Genomic DNA, 21,062 nt, shown 5'->3' on the forward strand with positions numbered 1-21,062 from the left:
TTGCCAGTTTGGTTTTAGTTTTGTTCTGCATAAGCTTCAATGCCTTTTCTTAGGGGCACTCACCTTTTGTTTATTTTTGGTTTAAGCATTAGATACAAAGACAAACCCTTGTCGTCTCACACGACATGTTCCCGACATCTAGAAAGCAATTAGCTACCTGCTGCCATCTTTTGGTATGGAAGAGTATTACACGGTTATTCTGCCGAGCTCTAGACAGCACAAACACTCAACAACGGCACATTATTTGCAGACTATAATTACTGGTTGGCAAAAAATATTTTTAACCCAAATAGGTGAAATGACATCTCCATGGCACACCAGACCGTATCTCACGGCACACTCGTGGTTGAAAAACACTGCTCTATGGAAATGGATTAAAAGCGACGTTTTGCGTGGTTATTTGTGTAACATTTTGTAATATTCTTCGATTTTTAAAATCTGCTTTGGTATTCGAAAAACCTGGATGTTTATGAGGATTCATAAAAATCCCTGTGTATGTCTTCCTCGTGAATACAAATGATCTTCTAATCGGTTGCTCTGATACATGCATGCAACAAGTGGACACACTTAATGTAGGACTTCATGTCGTCCCCATGCATGTTCTATACAGGTAGCGGTCCTCTTGAATGTAAGGTGCTTTTTTTGACCCATGTCTACTCCTAAATTTGATGTGCGAACCTACTGACGATATTTCAGGATAGTTGTCAACTGTTTATTTTTTTTTTAACGTGCCAACCTATTTTCATAAACATATCAAACCTTTTTGTGTTGCGCTGTAGCACGATGAATATGTGACTGCAGTATATTGTGGATTGTCTTTGTTGAATGCCTAAAATGATATACAAAGCCCAAAACCAGTGAAGTTGGCACGTTGTGTAATTCGTAACTAAAAACAGAATACAATGATTTGCAAATCTTTTTCAACTTATATTCAATTGAATAGACTGCAAAGACAAGATATTTAATGTTCGAACTGAGAAACGTATTGCAAAAAAGTTGGCACAAGGGCATTTTTACCTTTTACCTTTTAACAATACTCAGTAAACCTTTGGGAACTGAGGAGACCAATTTTTGAAGCTTTTCAGAAGGAATTATTTCCCATTCTTGCTTGATGTACAGCTTAAGTTGTTCAACAGTCTCCGTTGTGGTATTTTAGACTTCATAATGCGCCATACATTTTCCATGGGAGACAGGTCTGGACTACAGGCAGGCCAGTCTAGTACCAGCACTCTTTTACTATGAAGCCACGCTGTTGGCATTGTCTTGCTGAAATAAGCAGGGGCGTCCTTAAAAACGTTGCGTGGGTGGCAACAAATGTTGCTCCAAAACCTGTATGTACCTTTCAGCATTAATGGTGCCTTCACAGATGTGTAAGTTACCCATGCTTTGGGCACTAATACACCCCCATACCATCACAGATGCTGGCTTTTGAACTTTGCGCCTATAACAATCCGGATGGTTCTTTTCCTCTTTGTTACAGAGGACACGACGTCCACAGTTTCCAAAAACAATTTGAAATGTGGACTCGTCAAACCACAGAACACTTTTCCACTTTGCATCAGTCCATCTTAGATGAGCTCGGTCAGGCCCAGCGAAGCCGGCTGCGTTTCTGGGTGTTGTTGATAAATGGCTTTCGCTTTGCATAGTACAGTTTTAACTTGCACTTACAGAAGTAGTGACGAACTGTGGTTACTGACAGTGGTTTTCTGAAGTGTTCCCGAGCCCATGTGGTGATATCCTTTACACGCTGATGTCGGTTTTTGATGCAGTACCGCCTAAGGGATCGAAGGTCACGGGCTTGGCCGCCTACATGCAGTGATTTCCCCAGATTCTCTGAACCTTTTGATGATATAACGGACGGTAGATGGTGAAATCCCTTAATTCCTTCCAATAGTTTGTTGAGAAATGTTGTTCGACAATTTTCTCACGCATTTGTTCACAAAGTGGTGACCCTCGCCCCATCCTTGTTTTTGAGCATGTCATGGAAGCTTCTTTTATACCCAATCATGGCACCCACCTGTTCCCAATTAGCCCGTTCACCTGTGGGATGTTCCGAATAAGTGTTTGATGAGCATTCCTTAACTTTCTCAGTCTTTTTTGCCACTTGTGCCAGCTTTTTTGAAACATGTTGCAGGCATCAAATTCCAAATGAGCTAATATTTGCAAAAAATCAAAGTTCACCAGTTCGAATGTTAAGTATCTTTTCTTTGCAGTCTATTCAATTGAATATAGGTTGAAAATGATTTGTAAATCACTGTATTCTGTTTTTATTTACGATTTACACAACGTGCCAACTTCACTGGTTTTGGGTTTTGTACTTTAAGCTGAGCAGTGTTTTTATATTGTCTCATAAATACCTTTATGAAGGGTTAAGATGAAAAGATGATGTACTTATTATATTGTTCACATGGGTGTACTGTAGCTTGCTTTAAGTTTCTACAACTGATTAAAAATGAGGACTTTTATAAAAAAAAAAATATTTTCAGTTGATAATGGGTGGGTTGTTATTTTTTTTGCTGTAAATTTGATATTTTCATACTTGATGCAATTGTTGTAATTATGACTAATTATTGTAAATTGTAGTCTTTTCCAGAGATATGTTAAGAACGATTTCCTATGTTTTTTGTTTGGAGATGTTTTACGTGAATGGAATTGTTGTTAAAAGACAATATTTTCTACTGTGTGTTTGCACTGCAATGATATTGACGTATTGTGAAGCTGGAAATAAAGTAAGCGGGTTCATGTCCCCGCTCTCTTCTTCGTCCATGCAAATACATACGTACATACTGTCCAAAAGGGCTCAAGTTGCATAAGAGTGGAGAAGCAGAGTTGCTGACGCAAGGAGCTATGCTGTGGTCAATGACAGCAGTGTTTTTCACAAGCAACTTCATGCTGATGTTTTTAACACATCTGCAACCATTACGAAAGATTACAAGAGTGTACATACTGTACAATACAAGTACCAAGTTCTTGAAATGTATAAAAAAAATAGTTTGACATAGTTTCATTGACCTCTTTATACACACATAGCCCCTATAAACTCTAAATGCAGTCTAGTGTAGTTGATTTGTTCGTTATTGTTGCATTGAGGGAACTCTCCTGAAGGAATCAATAAAGTACTATCTATCTGTCTATAACAATGTTGCAGAATGTTTAATTCAATCTAGCAGTTACCTTCAGGGGGGGGTGGGTGATACTGAAAATGTTGGGATCGTTCCATTACAAAGTAAAAAATTATCGCTCAATAAAAGTACATTTTAGTGGACACTTTGTCATGATCTGGCTTGGGTGTTGTTGGTCTGGACCCCGAGTAAGCAGAGACGGCAGGCGAAATGTGCAGGCAAAAAATGTGTTTAATGACAAAAACAAAAATAGTGCAGTAGGGAAGTGCACGGAACATTTTGGGAAAGCTATAGTGGGTTGCGGTACAAGCCAAAAAGCAAAATAATCTATCCCCCAGTGCAGAGGACAGGCCTAGCATAAGTAGCAGCTTGATTGGCAACCAGGGGACAGGTATGTCCTGATTGCCAATCAGGGATGTGGGAGCCAGTGCTCGGACTAAAAGAAGTGGTGGCAAATGAAGGACAACAGGAAGTGTATACAGGAAATAAAACCAAATACAATAAACTCATAGCTGCCATGTGAGAATCATGACACACTTTTCAGACTGAAACACGGGACAAATATCTTGGGCAAACAAAGAAAATGTGCAACAATGTAAAAATGTCAACAAAAAAAACAATGATTCCCTTATTTTTCTTAAATCACATAATATGTTTGAGCAAAAATCTATCATGTCTGTGTGATCATGTTTTGTTTTAGTTATGTTCGGTTTTATTTTTGGGACTCTTTGTGCACTCTTGTTTTGTCACCATGGCGACCGATTAGTTGCACCTGTTTTCACGTTCGGACTCACACACCTGTTGTCAATCATGTCTGTAATTAAGTCCATGGTTTTCAGTTAGTCTGCCTGGCGACATCACACGTTATCATCACTCTGCTTCATGCCATGTTCACAGTCCCATGCCAAGTAAGTTTTTGTTTCATGTTTATAGTTTTTTGCCTTTGTGCAAGTCTTTTGTTTTCATTAGCCAAGTTTTGTACCTCCGCCATTGTGCGCGCCTTTCGTTTGTTCTTTTTTGATAGTGTTAAATAAAATCATGTACTCACATTCACGTCTTGCCCGCGCCAACTTTCCGTTGCCATCCGGAAAAACAAGCCCCAAGGAACAAGTCTTGACAAAATCAGTGCAAAAAAAGCAAGAACTATTATTGTTTCTAATTAAATTGTTTGTCTTTTTGCCCCTAAATAAAGTTTTGTATGTAATCTTGCCCTGATGTGGGATCCGAGCCGAGGATGTCGTTGTGGCTTGTGCAGCCCTTTGAGACACTTGTGATTAAGGGCTAAAAAAATAAACTTTGATTGATTGATTGATTGATTGATTGAATCAACGAGCCGACAGAGAAATGTAACCTTATCAACAATGTAACAATATGAACAACATGGCAAAAATGCTTATTGTGAAGATAAATGTACAACTATGGCAGGGGTCGGCAACCCAAAAACGTTGAAAGAGCCATATTGGACCAAAAATACAAAAAACAAATCTGTCTGGAGCCGCAAAAAAATAAAAGCTGTATATACGTCTTATAATGAAGGCAACACATGGCGTAAGTGTCTATATTAGCTATAATAGCCTACTATCAAAATGTTTTGTCGCAGGCTGAAGCAAATCTTTGTTGACAGAAATGTTGAAATGTAATATTTATTCTACACATTTTTACAACATTAGAAACCATTACTAAATCAGAGGCTAGTCCAGTGGTTCTCAAACTTTTTTTGTCATCCCCCACTTTGGACAAGGGGGAGTTTTCAAGCCCCACCTGCCCCCATCACCCCAACAGAACGCTAATGCCAAACTTAACATTTTCAAATTTATCGAACATCAAGTAACATCAATTTTTATACATTCAAACTCCATCCATCCATCCATTTTCTACCGCTTATTCCCTTCGGGGTCGCGGGGGGCGCTGGAGCCTATCTCAGCTACAATCGGGCGGAAGGCAGGGTACACCCTGGACAAGTCACCACCTCATCGCAGGGCTACATTCAAACTCAATAACATAAAATAAAATCAAGTTCAATAATAAATAAAATAACTGTGCAGCTGTGGTATAACTTGCATCAAGTTCAATATCAAATAAAATAACTTGCATCAATTCAATAATAAATAAAACAAAAGTGTTATAACTTGCATCAAGTTCAATAATAAATCAAAAAAAGTGTTATAACTTGCATCAAGTTCAATAATAAATAAAAAAAAGTGTTATAACTTGCATCAAGTTCAATAATAAATCAAATAAAAGTGTTATAACTTGCATCAAGTTCAATAATAAATCAAAAAAAGTGTTATAACTTGCATCAAGTTCAATAATAAATCAAATAAAAGTGTTATAACTTGCATCAAGTTCAATAATAAATAAAACAAAAGTGTTATAACTTGCATCAAGTTCAATAATAAATAAAAAAAAGTGTTATAACTTGCATCAAGTTCAATAATAAATCAAATACAAGTCTTATAACTTGCATCAAGTTCAATAATAAATCAAATAACTTGCATCAAGTTCAATAATAAATGAAAATAAAAGTGCCACTTTGCAATCTTTGCCAAAAAAAGGAGGCCAGGGCAAGTGAACATGAGTTTTACAGTACTCCAGCATTAGTGGCTGCAATGAGCCTGTTTTGCACTGCACAGCTTTTCAAATGGGGGTTGCAGGCTTGACACTGCCACTGTTAAAACCTCATTGAATTCGGGGCTGAGCTGCCTTGACGCGAGTGTTTCCCGGTGAATGACACATTGTGTCCAATGCGCATTTGGCGCAACCCTCTTTATTAGAGCCTGCAGCCCGTTTCTTGACTTTGCCATGCGCGCCATCAGAGCAAAAGCCCACACAGTTTTCCCATTTAAGGTCGTGTTCTTTGAGGAAACTGTCCATTATCTTGAACAGCTCATCAGCAGTGGCTCTATTTTTTATGTATTTGCAAAACAGCAAATCCTCGCACAGTGACTCGCCATTCACAAAGCTTCCGCTTAGCCCCGCCCCCATTAGTTACTGTTGCTATGTCTGTCAAACTTTCGCTCCTACCTAGAAATGTAAAGCCTACAGGAAAAATAAGTAATTTACATTTATCTATATAGCAGATTTCACAGACAGAATCACAAAGTGATTTCCAGTGTGTATAGAAAATGAAAGCATAGTAAAAAAAAAAATCAAAGAATATAATAATAAAAAAATAAAAAAAATCTAAGTGAAATTTCCTCCCGTTCCTCGCGCCCCACCTGTCATGTCTCTATTCCCCACCAGTGGGGCGCGCCCCACACTTTGAGAAACGCTGGGCTAGTCAGAAGGTGAGATAACTCCTGGAAATGACTGGCTTTTAATGACCAAAGGTATAGATGTGTGTGTCCAAGTTAAAGGAAACGGCAGGCTGTCTTCTTTTAATAGGTTTATTACAATATTTGGCAAGCGAGGTAATGTTTGCTGTGGTCTGGAACAACATGGCACACAAACAACAATCTGAAATGCAGCCAATATTACATACAGATGAGACATGCAAAACTAAATTATATACAAAGAGGATACAAGTAAAGGATATTGAATGAGCTCAAATATGCCTACAAATGAGGCATAATGATGCAATATGTACATACAGCTAGTGTAAATAGCATGTTAGCATTGATTAGCTTGCAGTCATGCACTGACCGAATATGCCAGATTAGCACTCCATCGAGTCAATAACACCAACAAAGCGCACTTTTGTGCATTCACGCACAGTATAAAAAGTTTGGTGGACAAAATGAGACAAAGAAGGAGTGGAAGATTTCACATGTAAACAAACTGTTGCGTCACAGTCCACACTATGGTGAGTTCAAGAACCGCCGAAATTAGTAGGACAAAACAACGTTTTCACCAAATACTGTCATCAGTGAAGCATACACACAAACATATTAAACAGTGGGCTTTCCAACAATTGGGAAGGTTCGTGTCATGTTTGTCCTCAAACAAAAAACAAAAATATTTCTCTTCCTATCTTTTTCCATTTTCAATCCTTTTTTTGAAAATGTTCCAGGGAGCCACTAAAGCGGCACTAAAGAGCCGCATGGTATGGAACTATGGTCAAAAGTTTTTAGGGAGCATTAAATTTGAGGTTCGGCCTGTGTATTTTTTAAAGAAAGATTTTACGCAAAAAATATATTTTTGTTTGCATCACGAGAAATGGAGCAAATGTAAGTCAATATTAATTTAGCCAAAAATAACTAAAATGATGGATTTATATTGTTATAATATGTAATAATATAGTCTAAATCAGTGGTTCTTAACCTTGTTGGAGGTACCGAACCCCATTATTTTCATATGCACATTCACCGAACCTTTCTTTAGTGAAAAATAAAATGTTTTTTTTCCAAATTCAAGACAAAGTTATATGTTTTTGGTAACACTTTAGTATGGGGAACATATTCTAAGTCAGTGGTCCCCAACCTTTTTGAAACTGCGGACCGGTCAACGCTTGAAAAGTTGTCCCACTGACCAGGGGGGTATGTTTTTTTTTTTTTTTTTTTTTTTCTTGGCATAAAAAAATACAATCATGCGTGCTCACACAGAATGTATTTATCTATATTGATATATAATGTAGAAACCAGAAATATTAATAACAGAAAGAAACAACCCTTTTTTGCGAATGAGTGTAAATGGGGGAGGGAGGTTTTTTGGGTTGGTGTACTAATGGTAAGTGTATCTTGTGTTTTTTATGTTGATTTAATTAAAAACACCAACAACAAAAAACGTTATTTATTTTATTTTATTTTTTAAATTTCTTGTGCGGCCCGGTACCAATCGATCCACGGACCGGTACTGGGCCGCGGCCCGGTGGTTGGGGACCACTGTTATAAGTAACAAATACTTAATTTATAGTTATTTGGTTAGGGTTAGGGTTAGGGTCAGGGTTAGATGATTAAGGTTATAATAAGGCCATGCTGAATAAGGCATTAATAAGTACTTAATAATGACTAATTAAGAGCCAATATGTTACTAATTTGCATGTTAATAAGCAACTAATTAATGGTGAATATGTTCCCCATACTAAAGTGTTACCATATTTTTTTACTGGTGCACAAAATGAGCCGTGCATGAACATCACCTTGTTGAAAGAACAAAACCAACACAGTGAATAAACTCACAACAAATTACACACCTGCAAATCAGTCAGCTGTTGCCGTATCCGTAATACGCCGATAGGGAGAAGTTTTTATTTACACGATGAGTCGGGTGTGTTTTGACCTCCGCCGAACCCCTGAGGCCGACTCACCCTAGGGTTCGATCGAACCCAAGTTAAGAACCACTGGTTTAAATGGATCCGTCTTGAGTAAAAACATCCACACATGCAAACGAACAAAGAGACGAGTGTAAGGGGCAAAAAATAACATGATTTCTGCAAAGGGATTTTTCAAGTCCTGTTGCCGGAAGGACCAGGTTCCAAACATTCATCAGTGAAAAACTGTGTGTGTGTGTGAACTGGAAGTGTAAACGGCACGCTGGATATCCTGAGAAACAGAACGTCATGGCAACACGAGATCACCCATGACGCCAAAGTATCAACGTTGTGTTTTTTGTAATGAGTATGTGACTAACCAAACAGAGAAATACTGATACTTTTTGTCTTGTCTTGTGACTTTCGCTCCAAAAATTGGTGACTCACTTTTGTTTTTGTTTTGTTTTTTTAACTACCGTTGTGACACTTTATTGTGAAGAAAAAACTAAAAAAAAACTAAAAAAAACTGTTAGGTACATGACCGATCTTTGCTATTTAGGTCATGTCCACACTACATACAGTATATTTTCATATCGCGTCCACACACAAACGTACAGTTTTTTTTAAGACCTGACCTTTAGGAAAACACAGGGGCACTAAGCAGAATTTTATTTTGAGGATTAATACAAAATGTTCACACTTTTTTATTTATGTGAAATTATATTTACACTTTACTTTCATTTGATGCATGTTTTGTGCTAAAACCAATTACTGGGAAAGTAATTGTTCCATAACATTTGTCATCAGTATAAAATAACAAATTTAACATGATTAAAATATAAATGAACATATTCCTGGTACATCTGTTTACCACCGATAACGTTGTGCGCTACGGAGAAGAATGTAAACAATACGGGAATTTTTCCAAAACACTCTTATCAGTAATTGAGCAGGAAGGGGCTAGGAATTAGTTTGGGGTAAAATGTCTGTCATTCATTAGAGTTAAGCCATGTGATTAATGACAAACAATTATTGCATTAGTCATTTATATATATATATATATATATATATATATATATATATATATATATATATATATATATATATATATATACAGTACAGGCCAAAAGTTTGGACACACCTTCTCATTCAATGCGTTTTTTTAAATTTTCATGACTATTTACGTTGTAGATTGTCACTGAAGGCATCAAAACTATGACACATGTGAAGTTATGTACTTAACAAAAAAAGGTGAAATAACTGAAAACATGTTTTATATTCTAGCTTCTTCAAAATAGCCACCCTTTGCTCTGATTCCTTTTTCGCACACTCTTGGCATTCTCTCGATGAGCTTCAAGAGGTAGTCACCTGAAATGGTTTTCATTTTACAGGTGTGCTTGAAGCGCATAGAGAGATTGCCAAGAGTGTGCAAAGCAGTAATCAGAGCAAAGGGTGGCTATCAAAAACGATTTTATTTGGTTCATGGTGTAATGATAAGTGTGACCAGTAGATGGCAGTCAAACATAAGAGATACGTGTAGGCTGCACTATGATGGGTCTCAAGTAAGCAACACCAACATTTTAAACGTTCCATTGAAAATATAGAACATTACACACGGCGCTGAAAAATCTATCCAAATGTTTTGGTACGACTTTGGTAAGCTATGAAGCCGCACCGCTTGATGGAACCTGCTCAGTGGCCTTGTGGTTAGAGTGTCCGCCCTGAGATCGGTAGGTCGTGAGTTCAAACCCCGGCCGAGTCATACCAAAGACTATAAAAATGGGACCCGTTACCTCCCTGCTTGGCACTCAGCATCAGGTGTTGGAATTGGGGTTTAAATCACAAAAAAATATTCCTGGGCGCGGCCACCGCTGCTGCTCACTGCTCCCCTCACTTCCCTGGGTGATGGGTCAAATGCAGAGACTAATTTCACCACACCTAGTGTGCGTGTGACAATCATTGGTACTTTAACTTTTTAACTTCATTGTACTGTGCTTCTGCTGTGGGGCTGTCTTGGTTGACAAGACACTGCAGCATCACGTGGACATCGGGGGCAGTACCTCTGGATTGGCAGACCGGGGTGGTGGTTCCTCTCTTTAAAAAGGGGAACCGGAGGGTGTGTTCTAACTATCGTGGGATCACACTCCTCAGCCTTCCCGGTAAGGTCTATTCAGGTGTACTGGAGAGGAGGCTACGCCGGATAGTCGAACCTCGGATTCAGGAGGAACAGTGTGGTTTTCGTCCTGGTCATGGAACTGTGGACCAGCTCTATACTCTCAGCAGGGTCCTTGAGGGTGCATGGGAGTTTGCCCAACCAGTCTACATGTGCTTTGTGGACTTGGAGAAGGCATTCGACCGTGTCCCTCGGGAAGTCCTGTGGGGAGTGCTCAGAGAGTATGGGGTATCGGACTGTTTGACTGTGGCGGACCGCTCCCTGTATGATCAGTGTCAGAGCTTGGTCCGCATTGCCGGCAGTAAGTCGGACCCGTTTCCAGTGAGGGTTGGACCCCGCCAAAGCTGCCCTTTGTCACCGATTCTGTTCATAACTTTTATGGACAGAATTTCTAGGCGCAGTCAAGGCGTTTAGGGGATCCGGTTTGGTGGCTGCAGGATTAGGTTTTTGCTTTTTGCTGATGATGTGGTCCTGATGGCTTCATCAGGCCAGGATCTTCAGCTCTCACTGGATCGGTTCGCAGCTGAGTGTGAAGCATCTGGGATGAGAATCAGCACCTCCAAGTCCGAGTCCTTGGTACTCGCCCGGAAAAGGGTGGAGTGCCATCTCCGGGTTGCGGAGGAGGCCCTGCCCCAAGTGGAGGAGTTCAAGTACCTCGGATTCGTGTTCACGAGTGAGGGAAGAGTGGATCGTAAGATCGACAGGCGCATCGGTGCGGCGTCTTCAGTAATGCAGACGCTGTATCGATCCGTTGTGGTGAAGAAGGAGCTGAGCAGGAAGGCAAAGCTCTCAATTTACTGGTCAATCTACGTTCCCATCCTCACCTATGGTCATGAGTTTTGGGTTATGACCGAAAGGACAAGATCACGGGTACAAGCGGCCGAAATGAGTTTCCTGCGCCGGGTGGCGGGGCTCTCCCTTAGAGATAGGGTGAGAAGGTCTGCCATCCGGGGGGAGCTCAAAGTAAAGCCACTGCTCCTCCACATCGAGAGGAGCCAGATAAGGTGGTTCGGGCATCTGGTCAGGATGCCACCCGAACGCCTCCCTAGGGAGGTGTCTAGGGCACGTCCGACCGGTAGGAGGCCACCGGGAAGACCCAGGACACGTTGGGAAGACTATGTCTCCCGGCTGGCCTGGGAACGCCTCGGGATCCCCCGGGAAGAGCTGGACGAAGTGGCTGGGGAGAGGGAAGTCTGGGCTTCCCTGCTTAGGCTGCTGCCCCCACGACCCGACCTCGGATAAGCGGAAGAAGATGGATGGCTGGATGGCATTTTGACCAAAGAACCACCATTACATGTTAGAAAGTGATTTACATTTATATAAAAAAAAAATAAAAAATATGACTCCTTTAATGCGCCCTATAATCCGGTGCACCTAATATATGAAAAAAGATCAAAAATAGACCATTCATCGGCAGTGCGCTTTATAATCCGGTGCGCCCTATGGTCCGGAAATACGGTATTTAACAATACAATGTACGGGTGTCGGTTTCATTTCGTGCAACGACAGACCCCTGCGCCTTATAATGCGATTACAAAAAACATGTATGATGAGTGTGTGCTGACTATCATTTTGCATGTCAAATATCTCTATATGACACGAGGGAATGTAATGCACATGACAGCCAGTGAATATGTGAAGTGGACAGCTTTTTTAAACTGGAGATTTTTTTTTTACACCAGCGTGAGAGTCGGGGAAAATGTGTGGTTTTTGAGCATATCTGAGTTTGTGTGGACATGGTCTTAGTGCGCGTGCATGCATGCTGACATTTGTGGGTTTTACCACCTGCTAGATACTGAACAGCTCAAACACACCCCGCTCAGCAGCGCCAACATAAACATTCACACACTTTTGCGATAAGCAAGTAGAAATGGGTCTTTAGAGGCCTCATTTACAGCTGCGGAGAGGCACAGCAGCCATCTATCAGCAGCCTGAGTCAGACGTCAAGGTTAACGACAGTCGTATGACTTCCTGCACCCTGCAGATTTCCCAATGACGTCCCTGCGTCATAACATCCTTTATTGGAAATGCCGCTGGAATGTGTACAGCGTAGGAGGGAAAACGCAGGGCCTGTTAATCCATATCAACTTTTAATGAGATTTAAAGGCAAACTGCACTTTTTTAAAAAAATTGTGCCTATCCCCTCAAATCCCCCCAAAAAAGCATTAACTCGCTGGAATATGAAGACAATATAACGTACATCCATAAACGTGGATGCATATGCAAAAGTGCAATATATTTACAGTATCTGTACAGTAATCTATTTATTTATATCTGCACCTTATTGCTCTTTTATCCTGCACTACAACGAGCTAATGCAACAAAATTGTGTTCTTATCTGTACTGTAAAGTTCAAATTTGAATGACAATAAAAGGAAGTCTAAGTCTCTATCATTAACAATCCTTATGAGGGTCAAGAAGACAAAAGTTTGTTGTTTTTTTGCTTTCTAACATAAAAATCAGCTTGTTCTAGGTGGCCAGCAATGCAACTGATGGGAGCAATCAATTCTACCTCTAAATCACATTAAAAATGCATTAAAAAACAGTCAGCAATACTTCATTTATGTTCCATAACTTGTATCAATCAATGAATGTTTACTTATAAAGCCCTAAATCACGAGTGTCTCAAAGGGCTGCACAAGCCACAACGACATCCTCGGCTCAGATCCCACATCAGGGCAAGGAAAAACTCAACCCAATGGGATGACAATGAAAAACCTTAGAGGGGACCGCAGATGTGGGGACTAGCATAATATTGTGAGAGTCCAGTCCATAGTGGATCTAGCATAATAGTGAGAGTCCAGTCCATAGTGGATCTAACATAGTGTGAGAGTCCAGTCCATAGTGGATCTAACATAATATTGTGAGAGTCCAGTCCATAGTGGATCTAGCATAATAGTGAGAGTCCAGTCCATAGTGGATCTAACATAATAGTGAGAGTCCAGTCCATAGTGGATCTAGCATAATAGTGAGAGTCCAGTCCATAGTGGATCTAACATAATAGTGAGAGTCCAGTCCATAGTGGATCTAGCATAATATTGTGAGAGTCCAGTCCATAGTGGATCTAACATAATAGTGAGAGTCCAGTCCATAGTGGATCTAACATAATAGTGAGAGTCCAGTCCATAGTGGATCTAGCATAATAGTGAGAGTCCAGTCCATAGTGGATCTAACATAGTGTGAGAGTCCAGTCCATAGTTGATCTAACATAATAGTGAGAGTCCAGTCCATAGTAGATCTAGCATAATAGTGAGAGTCCAGTCCATAGTGGATCTAACTTAATAGTGAGAGTCCAGTCCATAGTGGATCTGACATAATAATGACAGTCCAGTCCATAGTGGATCTAACATAATAGTGAGAGTCCAGTCCATAGTGGATCTAGCATAATAGTGAGAGTCCAGCCCATAGTGGATCTAACATAATAGTGAGAGTCCAGTCTGTAGTGATATGTGCTGAGAAAACGGATATGACGCGGCGGATGCACGACGGACCTTTTATGATGTAACACCACTACTGTTATGCCGGCTATGTAAACAACCGGGTTGAAATAAAACATGTTCCAGTCATAACTACCCAGTGTATTATTTATACACTAAAGTGATCACCCACGCAGCAGAACGAGAGGGGGAGTTGTCCGAGGATAATTCTGTCGTTGCCCGCACCACACGTGAGGAGCCGAGCTAACTGATAGCAGCGGTCTGCACGTCGGGAGCAACCCAAACGAGAGCGCGCCATGGCTACACACCTACCGATCATGAACTGGACCAACCCGGACCTGAGTGAGGCCATATCACTGTTTAAACAGAAAATTATTCTTTACCTAGAGGATGAAGAAATAACAGATGATGCTAAGCAAGCGAGGAAAATATGCCGTGGCATTGGAGATGAAGGATTGAAACGGCTGAATGCAAGTGGTTTCAGTGAGGATGACAAGAAGAAACCGGCTAAGCTATGGGAATTCTATGAAGGTCAGTTGAAACTGAATGTGAATTTTAGGATCCATAGACTCCACCTAATGCAGTACAGGCAAAAGCCAAATGAGAGCATTGATGACTTTGTAACCAGAGCCAGAACGTTAGCTCAAAAATGCCAGTTTACTGATGAAGAGCTCAACGAACGTCTAATTGAACTCAGCATTGCTAGTACACCTCATGATGCTCTGAGAAATGACCTGTATAGCAAACCCAAAGGCCACTCTCTGGCGGATGTACTAACAGAAGGGTGGAAATACGAAGCCCTATCAGCAGGTAATGAACAGTTACAGCAACTTGGCATGTCACACAGTGAGAAAATCCACGCCGTGGACAGAGGGCGGACGTGCCCAAATTGTGGTAGGAGCCATAAACCCCGTCAATGTCCCGCGTATAATGACGAATGCTCTGCCTGTGGTGTAAGAGGCCATTGGGCGAAGTGCTGTAGGAAAAGCAAGCAGCAGAGACAGTAACGCTTCGGGCGGGGTGGGGGCCAAAGGAGTAAGTCCCCCCCACCACAACAGAGACGTGACAGACAACAAGCCTCCAGGGGCCACAACAGGCAACGTGGTGAGTCTCATATCAACACCATAGACGGCTCGGAGGCCGATGAAGAATGTGAGTACCAATCACAATTTCATTCAATCACCATCAGCGAGAAATGTATGTTACAGCATAGAGAGCAAAGCACCCAGAGAAGAGGCATACACAACATTGAAGGTGAGGCCACCTGACTTACGGGGTTACGGATACACACTCCGCCTAAAAATAGACACAGGGGCAATGTTGAACCTGGTAACTGTCAATGTTGACACAGTGAAGGAGAGGGACAATGCCAGAGACAGAGGGACAGGACCACTGAAGAGGATAACAACCATTGCAAAACTTAAGTCAGCTTATCCAGACCAGTTTGACAAGATAGGCAATTTCAGTGAAACCGCCAGACTCTATTTAAAAAAGGATGCTGAACCATTCATCGACCCCCCACGGAAATGCAGTATCCACATAAAGGACAAGTTGCAAGCAGAGCTGAATAAAATGGTAGAGCAAGATGTGATACGGAAGGTGGAAGAGCATACAGACTGGTGCTCCAGTCTGACATACAGCACCAAAAAAGAAGGGTCACTTAGGATATGCCTGGACCTTAAAAAACTGACTGCCGGCCTTCGGCGGTGCCCACACAAAATCCCAACTGTGGAGGAACTCAACCCAGAGTTTGCAAGGGCGAAAATATTCAGCAAACTTGACGCAAAAGCAGGGTATTGGTCTATACGCCTTGATGAAGAATCACAACCCCTGACAACATTCCGAACTCCATTCGGCAGGTACTGCTGGAAGCGCTTGCCATTCGGTCTGAGTGTCTCTCAGGACCTCTTCCAGGCCAAGATGGACCAGATCCTGGAGGGGCTCCGAGGTGTGGTCAGCATAGCCGACAACATAGCGGTCTGTGGTGAAACTGAGGAAGAGCATGACAGGAACCTAATCAACCTGATGGAACGAGCCGTTGAGGCAGGTGTTGTGTTCAACAGTGAAAAATGCACAATAAAACAAGACAGCATTACATTCTTTGGCAACATGTACACAGCAAAAGGTATCAGGCCAGACCCAGCCAAGATTAAGGGCATACAGAAAATGCCAACACCCCAAAGCAAAGAGGATCTGCACAGATTCATAGGGATGCTGACTTACCTGTCCCCATATATACCAAAGTTTGCAGATAAAGCTCACACCTTGAGGGGGCTGCTGAAAAACGAAGCACCATGGATATGGGACACTGACCACCAGGAGTGCTTCGAAGACCTGAAGTCAACAGTCACCGAGCATGCCTGCCTGAAATACTATGACCCAAACACTCCTTTAACCCTCGAGGTTGACGTGTCACAGAAAGGATTGGGCATGGCCCTGGTGCAGAACGACAGACCCATCGCTTTTGGCTCCAAGACACTGACTGACTGCCAGTCGAGGTACAGCAACATAGAGCGAGAGATGCTAGCCATAGTGTATGGGATGCAGCGATACCACACATACCTTTATGGAAAATCGTTTATCGTGGTAACGGACCACAAACCACTAGTCACCATATGTGCGAAGCCACTGCATGCTGCACCACCACGACTCCAGCGCATGCTGATAAAGACACAGGGATACAACTATGATGTCATATACCGACCAGGACCGCACTGAGACTGCCAAGGATCACAGACTCAACGCAGTCAAAGACGTGATCCACCAAGGCTGGCCAGAGAACATCAAGGACAGGCCGAAAGATCTGCGTGCCTACTGGTCCTTCAGAGATGAGCTTGCAATGGAATCAGGAGTCATATTCAAAGGCAGACAGATACTCATTCCAGACTCTATGACTGGTGACATACTGACACAGCTACATTTTGGCCACCAAGGCATCGAGAAAACATGTCGCCTTGCAAGAGAGAGTGTATACTGGATTAACATGAATTATGACATTGAGAGTGTGTGCAGGTCATGCAGGGTGTGTGTGGAACATCAGGATGCAAACCCAAAACAACCCCTTCACCCACACCACTTACCGTCAAAACTATGGCAGTCTCTGGCTTCTGACCTATTCGAGGTCAAAGGTCGCCAGTTCCTTCTAACTGTAGACAGGTACTCCAAATACCCATTAGTGGATGAGGTGCCTGTGCCGGCGTCTAGCCATGCGGTCGCACAAAAGCTGCGATTATACATGTCGCTGTTCGGACGGGTGGACGAAATCCTAACAGACAACGGGCCTCAGTACACAGGGCAGGCCTTCAAGACATGTGTAACAGACTGGGGGATCAAGCACATTACAAGCTCGCCCCACTACCCAACGAGCAACGGGTTCATTGAAAGGCATGTGAGACACATCAAATCTATTGTAACAAAAACCCTGGTACATGGAGGCAACCTTCAGATGGCATTACTGCAAGTCAGAGCAACACCCATCGATAGCAAACTACCATCACCTGCAGAGCTGATGTTTGGAAAACCTATTGCTACCCTGCTACCAAGCAGAGCAGATCCAGGGAAGGAGGAACATAGGCTACACCTGGAACAAAGAACAGAGGAAATGAAGGAGCACCACGACCGTGGATGCCGCAGAGAACTGCCCCCACTCTGCCCCGGACAGCATGTGACGGTGGTGAACAAGGACAGAGGAACATGGCATCCAGCTATTGTTGTGCAAAAGTGCAACGAGCCAAGAAGCTATGTTGTACAAACACCAAATGGCAACCGGATCAGACGGTGCAGGAGCCACCTGCGTGAGCTATACAACCCACAAATGCAGAGAAGCGTAAACCAGGCCCACATTGCTGAGCCACAGCACCAAGAGGAGGACACTCATGAGGGTCACCATGGGCCACCGGACACGGCCACAACGCCACCTTGTGACACACAGTCTCCCAATAGCCCAGATCCTAGACACACCAGATCACAGGCACCAATAGCCCAGGACAGAGGCACACAAGAAGTGGTAGGGCTATACACAGGCTCTCTCACTTCAAGGACTATGTGTAGTCCAGGTTACGTGGTTTCTTATTGAATCATTGACGTTATTGTTTTTGCAGACTATGTGATTACAAAAAAACAAAAAAAACAAAAAAAAACAGGAACAATGGAATTGATGGACATTACACTACTTACTGATGTTTGCACTAATGTTTGAAAGTGATACCGCTCATGTTGGTTATCTGAGGAATGTTATGTTTTTGTGTTTCTTGCAGAGAATTTATTATAACTAAGTTTACAGGGGAGGTGTTAGAACTAAACAGGGGGGATGTAGTGATATGTGCTGAGAACGGATATGACGCGGCGGATGCACGACGGACCTTTTATGATGTAACACCACTACTGTTATGCCGGCTATGTAAACAACCGGGTTGAAATAAAACATGTTCTAGTCATAACTACCCAGTGTATTATTTATACACATACAATAATACTTCACAGTCCATAGTGGATCTAGCATAATATTGTGAGAGTCCAGTCCATAGTGGATCTAACATAATAGTGAGAGTCCAGTCCTTAGTGGATCCAACATAATAGTGTATGATAACCAAACTGTAGCAATATTGTTATTGTACGAGCGAACACTGAGGAACTCTTGTTTTTATCCTAGTAACACATCGGCGTGCTACGATATTAGCCGTAAAAGCTAACTACGGCAAGAGATAAGTTGTGCAATACGACACCAATCTTACAGTATCTGTAAAGTAATAACCCACATTTCATGTTTTGTTTGTACTGGTGTTGTCCCGATACCAATATTTTGGTACCAGTACCGGTACCAAAATGTATTGCGGTACTTTTCAGTACTTTTCGGTAATTTTCTAAATAAAGGGTACCACAAAAAATTTCATTATTGGCTTTATTTTAACAAAAAATCTTAGGGTACATTAAACATATGTTTTTTATTGCAAGTTTGTCTTTATATAAAATAGTGAACATACAAGACAACTTGTCTTTTAGTAGTAAGTAAACAAACAAAGGCTCCTAATTTAGCTGCTGACATTTGCAGTGACATATTGTGTCATTTATCATTCTATTATTTCGTCAAAATTATTAAGGACAAGTTGTAGAAAATTAATTATTAATCTACTTGTTCATTTACTGTTAATATCTGCTTACTTTCTCTTTCAACATGTTCTATCTACACTTCTGTTAAAGTGTAATAATCACTTATTCTTCTGTTGTTTGATACTTTACATACGTTTTGGATGATACCACAGATTTAGGTATCAATCTGATACCAAGGAGTTACAGGATCATACATTGGTCATATTCAAAGTCCTCATGTGTCCGGGGACATATTTCCTGAGTTTATAAACATAATATAAATGAAAAAGAAAACTAAATAAGATTTTGTGATGCAAAACATATCAATCAATCAATGTTTATTTATATAGCCCTAAATCACAAGTGTCTCAAAGGGCTGTACAAGCCACAACGACATCCTCGGTACAGAGCCCACATACGGGCAAGGAAAAACTCACCCCAGTGGGACGTCGGTGAATGACTATGAGAAACCTTGGAGAGGACCGCATATGTGGGTAACCCCCCCCCCTCTAGGGGAGACCGAAAGCAACGGATGTCGAGTGGGTCTGACATAACATTGTGAAAGTCCAGTCCACAGTGGATCCAACACATCAGCGGGAGTCCAGTCCACAGCGGGGCCAACAGGAAACCATCCCAAGCGGAGACGGGTCAGCAGCGCAGAGATGTCCCCAACCGATGCACAGGCTAGTGGTCCACCCGGGGTCCCGGCTCTGGACAGCCAGCACTTCATCCATGGCCACCGGACCTATGCAACTCCCCCTCGCAGGGGACAGGGGAGAAGAGGAGAGAAGAAAAGAAACGGCAGATCAACTGGTCTAAAAAAGGGGGGGTCTATTTAAAGGCTAGATTATACAAATGAGTTTTAAGATGGGACTTAAATGCTTCTACTGAGGTAGCATCTCTAACTGTTACCGGGAGGGCATTCCAGAGTACTGGAGCCCGAATAGAAAACGCTCTATAGCCCGCAGACTTTTTTTTGGCTCTGGGAATCACTAATAAGCCGGAGTTCTTTGAACGCAGATTTCTTGTCGGGACATATGGTACAATACAATCGGCGAGATAGGCTGGAGCTAAACCGTGTAATATTTTATACGTAAGTAGTAAAACCTTAAAGTCGCATCTTAAGTGCACAGGAAGCCAGTGCAAGTGAGCCAGTATAGGCGTAATATGATCAAACTTTCTTGTTTTTGTCAAAAGCCTTGCAGCCGCATTTTGTACCAACTGTAATCTTTTAATGCTAGACATAGGGAGGCCCGAAAATAGTACGTTACAGTAATCGAGACGAGACGTAACGAACGCATGAATAATGATCTCAGCGTCGCTTGTGGACAAGATGGAACGAATTTTAGCGATATTACGGAGATGAAAGAAGGCCGTTTTAGTAACACTCTTAATGTGTGACTCAAACGAGAGAGTTGGGTCGAAGATAATACCCAGATTCTTTACCGAGTCTCCTTGTTTAATTGTTTGGTTGTCAAATGTTAAGGTGGTATTATTAAATAGATGTTGGTGTCTAGCAGGACCGATAATCAGCATTTCCGTTTTCTTAGCGTTGAGTTGCAAAAAGTTAGCGGACATCCATTGTTTAATTTCATTAAGACACGCCTCCAGCTGACTACAGTCCGGCGTGTTGGTCAGCTTTAGGGGCATGTAGAGTTGAGTGTCATCAGCATAACAGTGAAAGCTAACACCGTACTTGCGTATGATGTCACCCAGCGGCAGCATGTAAATACTAAAGAGTGCAGGGCCAAGAACCGAACCCTGGGGAACTCCGCACGTTACCTTGACATAGTCCGAGGTCACATTGTTATGGGAGACGCACTGCATCCTGTCAGTAAGATAAGAGTTAAACCAAGACAAGGCTAAGTCTGACATACCAATACGTGTTTTGATACGCTCTAATAAAATATTATGATCGACGGTATCGAAAGCGGCGCTAAGATCAAGAAGCAGCAACATAGATGACGCATCAGAATCCATCGTTAGCAATAGATCATTAGTCATTTTTGCGAGGGCTGTCTCCGTAGAGTATATTGATGTAATAATAGTAGTAT

Source organism: Entelurus aequoreus, linkage group LG19 (genome assembly GCF_033978785.1).
Source record: "Entelurus aequoreus isolate RoL-2023_Sb linkage group LG19, RoL_Eaeq_v1.1, whole genome shotgun sequence".
In the NCBI taxonomy this organism is placed as follows: Eukaryota; Metazoa; Chordata; class Actinopteri; order Syngnathiformes; family Syngnathidae; genus Entelurus; species Entelurus aequoreus.